The sequence below is a fragment of the Triticum aestivum genome, chromosome 1D (genome assembly GCF_018294505.1).
Source record: "Triticum aestivum cultivar Chinese Spring chromosome 1D, IWGSC CS RefSeq v2.1, whole genome shotgun sequence".
Classification (NCBI taxonomy): domain Eukaryota; kingdom Viridiplantae; phylum Streptophyta; class Magnoliopsida; order Poales; family Poaceae; genus Triticum; species Triticum aestivum.
Window position 1 is genome coordinate 347,747,678 of NC_057796.1, and position 10,095 is coordinate 347,757,772.

A 10,095-nucleotide genomic window follows, 5' to 3' on the forward strand; every position below is an offset into this window, starting at 1 on the left:
CATTTACTCTTTCATGTGCTAACTGTATATGTTGTGTTCATAGATGTTTTGATTTTATGCATTGTACGTGCTCACATGCTTAGTTATCGGTATGAATTGCATACTGTGATTACCGTGCTTACTGTTTACTCGTGTATTAGATTAATCAATAAAGTGCTAATATTTCCAACACCAACTTCAGATTTGTAATGAAGTCCTTTATTTATTTGTGGAATTTCCTCATGAGTCCTGAGTATATTTTTCCAAAGCGGAGGGCTGTTGCACAAATCTAGAAGCACATGAGAAGCATTGTTCTATGGACTTGTATTGCTAATCTGATCATCTTCAGAATTGCTCTTGTCCTGCTCCTGCTTCCCCTCCGCTTGTAAAAACTGGTATGACTCGTAGAGTACTTCTTTTCGACAACTGGACGGACCATTATGTGTAACAACTTAATCATAATTTTTGAATCAACGAACAACTTGAACTGATGTAGGAAGAAAACTACTCCCTCCGTCCCATAATACAAAAACGTTTTCTAGTGCCAAAAACAACCTTATATTATGGGACAGAGGGAGTAGGTGATACAAAAAGTCTAGAGGAATATGATGATTTACTGCCGCAAAGCATATACTTTCTATACACACTTTCTGACCTTCAGGGCAAACTTCAGACAAGTTGGCAACCTCCTCTTACAAGTTGCTCAAAATCCACATGGATACAGGAGACCGGAGACGGAACATTCACATATACCTTGCTGTCACACCTCCCGATTCCAGATACAGCGCCATGGAAGGCTTAGATCTTGTGGACAAGAACCTGAGCACCGTACTGGGGTTGGAGGGTCATCGCCATCATCGGCGCATGAACATAGGACGGCGAGACATCAAACGCAAAGCCCCGGAGGACCATTGCAAGCGCCAGCTTTGCCTCAACCATCGTGCGATTCTGGCCAACACAGATGGCAGGGCCAATCCCAAAGGGGAAGTACGCGCCGAGGTGATAGCTCTTGCCATCTGCAAACCTTGATGGATCAAACTCCTCCGCATTAGCTCCCCAAATGTTGACATCATGGTGCATCTCAATAATAGGCATATTGAGCTGTGTGCCCGCAGGGATGTCGAGTTTTCCTAGCTTCACATCCCTAGTGAATGTCCTGTTGACGAACAGAGCTGGAGGGTATAGCCTGAGGGTCTCCTTCAACACCATATTTACCTGATATCATGCCAACATCACCAAAGTGTTACTCGCTATGTCCTGATAAGGAGATATCAACAACAATATAAAAAGTTGTACTATTTGTTCAAATTAATAGGGCTCACAATTTTGAGACTGCTCAAGGTTTCCGCATTTGGGTGCTTGTTCTTGCCACACACTTGCAGGACTTCGGCTCGGGCCTTGTGTTGCCATTCTTTATACAATGCCAGCAGAAGTGTTGCCCATGTCAATAAATTTGCAGTTGTTTCTTTACCGGCAAAGTAAAATGTTTTGCACTCATCAATGATCTCTTCGATTCCCATTTTAAACTCCTTGTCAGTTTTGCTGGCTGATAGCATCAAGCCAAGCAAATTTTTGGAATCTTCACACTTCTTTCGATTGATCTCAATCAATCTGCGCAAAGAATTTCGGATTTCCTTGTTTAGGCTATGCCTTCTTTGTTTCTTCTTTGTCGGCACAAACCTAAGAGCAAAAAAGGTCACAATATTTTTCCCACAACTGTAGCATTTTTTTAAGAGCAAGAGTAACAAAGTGGGGCAAACATTTTTTCCAACGTAAAAATGAAGAAACATGTAGTAGGAACTAGTATATGTTTACTGATAGAGAATAAGTGGTGACCCAAAGTGTATGAGTCAATCATACCTGAATCCAGGAAAGTAGAAGGTTCTCATTGCAAGGAGGGCAAGTTGTACCTGTTCATCTTGCAATTGAAAAATTCGCTTTCCTTCCTCGTAGCTACTTCCAAATGCTATACAAGAAATGACATCCGCACTCAAAGTGTGGAATTCTTCCGGGGACTGCCCGATTCTGCGAGAGCACGCACCGTCACTTATGATGTATGGTGTTTACTGTGCTGAGCTCACGTTTTTTGAGTCTCCATATGAGCGAGAGCTTACTGATGAGTCACCGAACATGACTACGGGGATTGTTAAGGTCGCCAGAGGGGAGGTCTCTGAGACGCAGATCGTGCAGAGGCTTCGGGAGCTTGTCCCTGGGGACTTCCAGTGGGACCTCGTCAGTCTCGATGATAAGATGTTCAGAGTTGAGTTTCCTTCGGTTGAGGACCTGCAGAGGTTGCTGAGTTTTGGGATGTGTAATGTACCGGGAACTGATGGCATCCTTGAGTTCCACGAATGGAAGCTGGTGGAGCCTCAGGGTGCGCCGCTTACTCAGGCGTGGTTGCGTTTTTCCGGGGCCCCATCCAAGCCTTTGCAGGATGCTCGCGTTGTGGCCAGCTTGGGCATTTTGATTGGGAAGCCTGAGCGAGTGGATATGGCGTTCACCAGAGCTCATGGGATTGCTCGGGTTTTGGTTAGTATTCTGAACGTTGAGTATGTGCCGGAAGTGGTTAAGTGGGCTTACCAAGGCAGGATCTATGATTTGGTTATTGAGTTTGAGGATGAGAGCCTTTTGGTTGCGGCGACTCACGGGTCCGATGTGGATATGCACGAGGGTGACGGCAGCGCAGGAGCGAGGGAGCCGCCGGTCCAGGAGTCTGGACGACAGATGTCCAAGGGACCGGGGCCCGACACTGCGATGACCGAGAAGGGAGCGGAGCCACCCTCCTCGCTGCCTGTGACATCACTGAGATTTGGGTCTTTTGAGCCCGCTTCTGCACCCCCGAGGCTCTGGAGTGATCGGGTCGAGTCCGACGAGGCTTTTGAGCTTGCGTTGCCTGCTTTGGGGTTTGAGGATACTGTCTGTTCTCTGCCTATGGTTACTGAGGTGTCGTCGATCTCGGGCAGCGGAGGGGTAGAGGTGAGTCAGCAGGTGGCCACTCTCTCTCCTGCTCAGCACGGTGTCCATTCTCAGGGCGTGACGCCAGTGGTCGTGGATGGGTTGTCGGGAGGGACCCCGGGGCAGGCGGCCTCCGGTCGCTCTTCTCCGGCTGAGGTAGGGGACTCGGGGCAGGTGGCTCCCGTGTCCCTTTCTGCATTGGGAGGGGATCTGAGGCAGGTGGCCATGGATACATCCTCTCCCGTCGCCTCCTCCTCTATGCTGGTGGCGTCGGTGCCTTTGGGGGGGGGGGCTCGGGGCAGGTGGCCTCGGGGCCTCTTTCTCCTAAGGCGCCCATGCTGGTGGCTTCTGCGGTCCTGGGGGGGTTAGGGCAGGCGGCCCTGGCACTCCCGTCCCCCTGTTCGCCACCGGTGCAGTCCCGTGGGGAGAGCCAGTCCGTCCAGACGGACCGGCCTGGCGGTTGGGGTGGGGCAGGAGGCCCTACTCCAACCATGATTTCTCGGGAGGAGGTGATTGCGTTCGGTGGGATACCGGATCCGATGTCTGAGGGACGACGGGTGAGTGCCCGTCTCCAGACACAGCCGGAAGTGGACGACATTCAGCAGCGATGTGCCATGAGGGTGGCTAAGCTTCAAGATGCTGCTATCTCTACTGGTATGTCCGTCAACATATCTAACTCTTTATTGCATTTTTCTAATGAGGAGATTATAAATAATGCAAACCAATTGGGAGTTTCTCTCGGGGCTACAAATAGTGAGATTTCTAGTTCGGTGAATGATTTGTTAGATTTGGAGGCGGAGCGTGCCTTAGAAACTATTCGTAATCTTGCAGCGGTTAAACCCATGAATGACAATGAAATTGATGCATTAGGGGTTAGCGTGCTCAACAATATGTGTGTGGATTTAGCACCATCCAATCATGAGTCAGAGGACGATGATATGCCCATAGAGAATGCAGTTGTTTGTTCCGCTGAGCCCGGTTATGAGGATCGGGAGTCAGGACCTAGCAAACCCAAGCGTAAGTGGAAACGGAAAATGTACCCCGATTCTGCAGTTCGTAGGAGTGCTAGGATTCGGACTACTAAAAAATTTCATGATGAGTGATGAAAGGAATCTTTTGGAATAGCAGAGGTCTGAAAGACTTGGCTAAAAGAAGGTTTCTTGCTGAGGCATCTCTGGAGCATCGTTTAGATTTTATTGCTCTATCGGAAACTGGTAGAGACTTTGCGCCCCAGTTCCTTTCCTCTCTTGCGGGTGGTGTTGATTTTGATTGGCATTGCCTCCCTCCGCGAGGAAGATCGGGTGGTATCTTGCTGGGTGTGAGATGCGATTCGCTTGAAGTCCGGAGTGTAGTCATGGGCGACTTCGCGGTTAAGTTTCGAGTCAGGTCTAAGGTTGATGGTTTCAACTGGGCGTTGGTGGCGGTTTATGGTGCCGCACAGCCCGAGATTAAACCGGATTTTTTAGCGGATCTTGTTCGGATTTGTGGGTCCGAGCAGCTTCCAATCTTAGTTGGGGGAGATTTCAACATCATTAGGAGGAGAGAGGAGAAGAATAATGATAACTTTGACGGCAGATGGTCGTTCATGTTCAATACTATTATTGAAAGCCTGGATCTGAGGGAGATACAACTTTCTGGTAGAAAGTTCACCTGGGCTAACTCTTTGCCCAACCCGACGTACGAAAAGCTTGATCGTGTTCTTGCGAGTGTGGAGTGGGAACAGAAGTTCCCGCTTGTGACCGTTCAAGCTCTTTCCCGGGGTTTTTCCGATCACACACCCCTGTTCGTTGACTCAGGGGAGCCGCACCACGTGGGAAATAAAAACACCTTTTCTTTTGAGATGGCCTGGTTCGAACGCGAAGGGTTCCTCGACCTGATCGCTCGGGAATGGGCGAAGGGTGTAGGAGGTAGGACCGCGGTCGAGCGTTGGCAAAATAAGATTAGGAGTTTGAGAAGCTTCTTACGGGGTTGGGCTAAGCACCTTAGTGGGGTATATAAGATTGAGAAGGACAGGCTTCTCTCTCTTATACAGAATCTGGACGTCAAGGCCGAATCCACGATTTTGATGCCTGCTGAGCTCCAGGTTAAAACTGAAGCAGAGAAGAGGTTGAAAGAACTTCTCCGTGAAGAAGAATTGAAGTGGGCTTTGCGGGCTAAGGTTCGCAAAGTGGTCCAAGGGGACGCAAGTACTCAATTCTTTCATCTGATTGCTAATGGTAAGCACAAAAAGAAGAGAATATTCCAGCTTGAACAAGATGAGGGCACTATTTTAGGGCAGGATAACCTAAAAATATATATAACCGAATATTATAGGCAGTTATTTGGACCTCCGGAGGATAGTTGTGTATCTCTCGATGAGTCCAGAACTGAGGATGTGCCTCAACTTTCGGCTGCTGAAAATGATATTCTGGTTGCCCCGTTTTCGGAGAAGGAGGTGTTTGATGCTATAGCACAGTTGAAAAATAATAAGGCTCCCGGACCGGATGGATTTCCGGTAGAGTTCTACAAGAAGTGCTGGCATATTATTAAGGGGGATTTGCTACCTATGTTTCAGGATCTGTTCTCTGGATAGCTTCAATTATTTCACTTGAATTTTGGAACTATCACACTGCTTCCTAAGAAGACGGATGCTGTGAGAATTGAGCAGTTCAGGCCGATCTGCCTACTCAATGTTAGTTTTAAAATTTTCACCAAGGTCGGGACTAATAGGCTCACACAGATTGCGCATTCTGTGGTGCAGCACTCCCAAACTGCCTTCATGCCGGACAGGAACATCCTTGAAGGGGTGGTTGTCCTTCATGAAACGCTCCATGAAATCCACTCCAAGAAGTTAGATGGTGTCATTTTTAAGGTGGATTTCGAGAAAGCGTATGATAAGGTTAAATGGCCATTTCTCCAGCAGGCATTGCGTATGAAAGGTTTTGATGAAGCCTGGCGACGCCAGGTTGAATCATTTACGCAAAAAGGGAGTGTGGGAATTAAAGTGAATGATGATATTGGTCATTACTTCCAGACACATAAAGGCCTTAGACAAGGAGATCCGATGTCCCCTATCTTGTTTAACATTGTGGTTGATATGTTAGCCATCTTGATTGGAAGGGCTAAGGAGAATGGTCAAGTGGGTGGCTTGGTACCTCATCTGGTTGACGGAGGTGTATCCATCCTTCAGTACGCTGATGATACAATCATCTTTATGGAGCATGACCTGGCCAAGGCGAGAAATATGAAGCTGGTGTTATGCCTCTTCGAACAATTGACCGGGTTAAAAATTAACTTTCATAAGAGCGAGCTGTTCTGCTTTGGTAGAGCCAAAGACGAACAGGAGGCTTATAGGTAATTGTTTGGGTGCGACTTGGGGGAATTACCTTTCTCTTACCTAGGTATTCCAATCCACCATAGAAAGCTGACCAATAGAGAATGGAAGTGCATCGAAGACCGGTTTGAGAAGAAACTGAGTTGTTGGAAGGGCAAGCTCATGTCATATGGAGGCCGATTAATTCTGATTAATTCGGTGCTCACGAGTATGCCTATGTTTCTCTTATCGTTCTTTCAAGTCCCAGTAGGTGTTAGGAAAAGACTGGACTTTTATCGATCGCGTTTCTTCTGGCAGGGTGATGATCTAAAAAGAAAATACAGACTTGCAAAATGGGATATCATCTGTAGACCAAAAGACCAAGGGGGTCTTGGTATTGAGAATCTTGAAGTTAAGAACAGATGTCTTCTTAGCAAGTGGCTGTGGAAGCTTTCTTTTGAGACTGATGCCATGTGGGCACAAATCCTCCGCAGCAAGTACCTACAGACAAAGTCCTTGTCCCAGGTCACAGTCAGGCCAACTGACTCGCCTTTCTGGAAAGGCCTGATGAAAGTCAAACAATCTTTGTTTAATAGGACAAAGGTTGTCATTGGCAATGGCGCTAGTACACGCTTCTGGGAGGATACTTGGCTCGGCGAGACACCCTTGGCCATTCAATATCCGTCTTTATATCGCATTGTTCAACGACGTGAGGTTTTCGTTGCTACGGTGTTTCAATCCATCCCCCTTAATATTCAGTTCAGACGGTCGTTAGTGGGCAATCGTTGGGAAGATTGGCTCCGTCTAGTTCAGAGACTAATGGATGTCCATCTTTCTCAACAACCCGATGAATTACGCTGGAACTGACTAGGTCTGGAGTATTCACGGTTAAATCAATGTATATTGATGTAATTAATTCGAGCTCCATTCCTACCTCCAAACATGTTTGGACTGTCAAAGTCCCCTTGAAGATAAAAGTGTTTATGTGGTTTGTCCATAAACAGGTTATTTTAACCAAGGATAACTTGATTAAGCGTAATTGGACAGGACCTACGAGGTGTAGCTTCTGTGATCGGGACGAGACGATCAAGCATCTCTTTTTTGATTGCCTGTTTGCTAGAGTACTTTGGCGGACGGTTCACATTGCTTTTAATATTACTCCACCGAATTCTGTCACTACGTTATTTGGGACATGGCTCACTGGGATTGAGCCTGAATTAGCGCGACATATTCGTGTTGGAGTTTGCGCTTTGTTGTGGACTATCTGGACTTGCAGAAATGATTTGGTTTTTAACAGAACATCACGTATTCACTTTTTGCAGGTTATTTTCCGAGCCACGGCCGTGATCCGTTCGTGGTCGCTACTCGGAGGCCAGGGAGCATTTGGTTACTGGATCTATCCGCTGGGAGATGGTAGCTCGGGATATCTTCAACCGGTTTGGATGGCGGTCATGTAATAGGATAGGCAATTAGTTTACCTATCTATCTTTAGCCAGCCGGTTGTGGCGTCTTACTTTGGCTAGTCTGTGTGTCCAGCCTCTGTAGCTCTGTGTGAGCTGTCTTTTTGTTTTTTTTCAGTCGGAGACTTTGGAACCTTGTTGGAACCTTTTTTTTCATTAATAAGATGGCCGTATGCATCACTCTGATGCAGAGGCCGGGGAGATCCCCTTTTCGAAAAAAAACATCAATCTCAAACTCAGCGCGGGTTTCTCCTTGAACTTCCCATTTATCCAGCATGGATGAGGTGATAGCTGATATTTCAGGAATCCAACCCTACGAAAAATCCAGAAATGAATTTAGTGGTAAACTATATCTGATTTAGTGCATTATCTACATCACAATTGTTGATCATATCAACATGTTAGTAGAAAGAATAAACATGGACACCACAGGTTAGCTTCTGCCAGCTTCAAATTCTGAGTGAAATAACTAGTCATGCAGATAGTTTAAGTTCAATAACAAATGTTCCCAATCAATATACAACCATTTGGTGTTTGTTAAACTATTCATTTTTTTTTTAGGATCAACTATTCAGATAAATTCAGTACAAATATTCAGACACACTGCTAGAAGTCGAAATCAAAGTTAGCAGAAAGAATGTCATCTTCAGAAAGGAATTGCTTGGAATAAGTGTGTACACGGCCCTCTTCAATAACAGCACCAAGTTCAAACCAATTGAAAAATCGATACTTTCGTAAAGTGTTAATGGATGCCCTGATTCGAAATTTCACAGAAACGTGATGGCACAACATACGCGTGGATCATAGCAACCAAGACTTTAGCAAGGCTTACATATCTCTGAGGATCTTGTTTAGGTAGGTTGAAATCGCTAGGTAGGGAGAGAGGCGTTTTGGAGGCCTTTATTTTTGAAAAATTCAAATTCAAACTTTTATGGTTCAAAAAATTCTAAAAAAAATATGCGTGTATGTAAGGATGTAACCCACATGTGTGTAAAAATTCATGATGTATACCTTGAGTTGCGACCTATACAAAAAAAGAAAAATTCATGCCTGAGAGGATGAATAGTATCATGTGTTAAATAGCCTCAGATTTGTCTTTTTTGCACGGTCTTCATTTCAATGTATTTTGAACTGAAAATTTACACACATGTGTGTTATGCCTTCATGTATATCTATATTTTTTTCAGAATTTTTTGAAATGTAAAAATATGAATTTCGATGAAATTTCAAATTTGAATTTGGAGGCCTCACTTGAGGCCGAGCTCCAAAAGGGATTTCCGCTAGGTAGTCTGCTACTCTTTCCGTCACATAACACAAGAGCTTTTTTCAGGAACGGAGGGAGTACCATTTAACATGATATATGAAGATAAATCGTCAATGTTTCAGTTCGAATTCAGGAAACGCATCCACACCTTGATTCTCTCCATGTTGAAGGCGGGCGATATCACACGGCGGTGGTGCGCCCACTTCTCCCCGGTGAGCGCCACCAGCCCCTCGCCGAGGAGCTGCCGAGAGAGCGGATTCACGTTGCTCCCGGAACCCTTTCTGAAGGTCCCCGTGGAGTCGGTCAGCACGTCCTTCGCGACCTCCGGGCCGGAGACCACCAGCCGCGGCCGTGGCCCGAGCCAGAACACGAACGGGCGGCCGTACTGCAGGGCGCCGTACTCGGCCACCATTCCGGCGCGGCGCGGCCGACGAAGGCGTGGTGGAAGGAGGCGAGTGGCGCGGAATGGGCGGCGATCAGGGCGCGGTACTCGGCCGCGTTGCCGTAGAGCAGGCTGCGCGGGGGCCCCCGGATGCCCTGCCGGCGCAGGCGGCGCTCCAGGCGGTGCGGGACCCACACGAGGGAGCGGAGCAGGTACGCGAGCGCGGCGAGTAGGGCCGCGAGGAGAAGCGCGGCGAGGGCGCCCATTGCTTTACTGCTTGGAGTTTCCCGGGAGAAATTTGATATTTGCCACTCTCGACGCCTGACTGTGCGACCGCCAGGATGGGGCTTCGCGAATTTGCCATCGACCTGATTGTCATTTCGCCTCTTTTACTGATTTTCTTTTTCTTTATCCACTTAGAGCGGATGGCCATCGCTACACGGTGGACTGCTGCCTCAGCTTTGGCTCGCGTGGTCCAGGACTTCTCAAATGGTTGCCTGCGGAGGAAAACAGATGCATGCAGAAGAGACCGTCTCTTCTTTGACAAAAGTTAGACTGTGGCGTTTTAGTTTTGTCTCTGGTTTCCTTGATGTTACATTTTGAGTTAATAAAAATATCTTTTATTGAAAAAGTTTTGTCTTTGCCTTGTTCCTCTTATACAGACCATTGCAAAACTAGATGCATCCCATGCAGTTTTGGAATAAGTGGGAGAGAGAAATAAAAATGTAGAGAAAAAGAGAGAGGTGGGGCCGATGAGGGGGTG

General features: G+C 46.9%; 1 pseudogene; it reads right to left on the reverse strand.

Annotated features, from left to right (window-relative positions):
- Positions 1-777: 777 nt before the first annotated feature.
- LOC123181976 (cytochrome P450 734A1-like) lies at positions 778-9,674 on the reverse strand (annotated as a pseudogene).
- Between the last annotated feature and the right edge of the window lie 421 nt (positions 9,675-10,095).